Source organism: Arachis stenosperma, chromosome 7 (assembly GCF_014773155.1).
Source record: "Arachis stenosperma cultivar V10309 chromosome 7, arast.V10309.gnm1.PFL2, whole genome shotgun sequence".
Lineage (NCBI taxonomy): Eukaryota > Viridiplantae > Streptophyta > Magnoliopsida > Fabales > Fabaceae > Arachis > Arachis stenosperma.
In genome coordinates, this window is record NC_080383.1 from 69,204,395 (window position 1) to 69,205,103 (window position 709).

At 43.0% G+C, this 709-nt stretch overlaps 1 non-coding gene across 1 annotated transcript; it reads right to left on the reverse strand.

Moving 5' to 3' along the window:
* Window positions 1-361: 361 nt before the first annotated feature.
* On the reverse strand, window positions 362-469 carry LOC130942568 (small nucleolar RNA R71). Its single transcript, XR_009071136.1, has one exon. It is a non-coding gene; the product is annotated as a small nucleolar RNA R71 (small nucleolar RNA).
* Window positions 470-709: the final 240 nt, after the last annotated feature.

Sequence of the window (709 nt, forward strand, 5' to 3'; positions counted from 1 at the left end):
GCTGGGTGACTTTACTGCACCTACTCCTGATTTCTATGGGAGAAGCATCTCTATCCCTGCCATTGGAGCAAACAACTTTGAGCTTAAGCCTCAATTAGTTTCTCTAATGCAACAGAATTGCAAGTTCCATGGACTTCCAATGGAAGATCCTCATCAGTTTTTAGCTGAGTTCTTGCAAATCTGTGACACAGTCAAGACTAATGGGGTTGACCCTGAGGTCTACAGACTGATGCTATTCCCTTTTGCTGTAAGAGACAGAGCTAGAATATGGTTGGATTCTCAACCTAAGGAAAGCCTGGACTCTTGGGAAAAGCTAGTCAATGCCTTCTTGGCAAAGTTCTTTCCACCTCAAAGATGGAGTAAGCTTAGAGTGGAAGTCCAAACCTTCAGACAGAAGGATGGAGAATCCCTCTATGAAGCTTGGGAAAGATACAAACAATTAATCAGAAGATGTCCCTCAGACATGCTTTCTGAATGGAGCATCATAGGTATTTTCTATGATGGTCTCTCTGAACTATCCAAGATGTCTTTGGATAGCTCTGCTGGAGGATCTCTTCATCTGAAGAAGACGCCTGCAGAGGCTCAAGAGCTAATTGAAATGGTTGCAAATAACCAATTCATGTACACTTCTGAAAGGAATCCTGTGAACAATGGGACTGGTCAGAAGAAAGGAGTTCTTGAGATTGATGCTCTGAATGCCATACTGGCT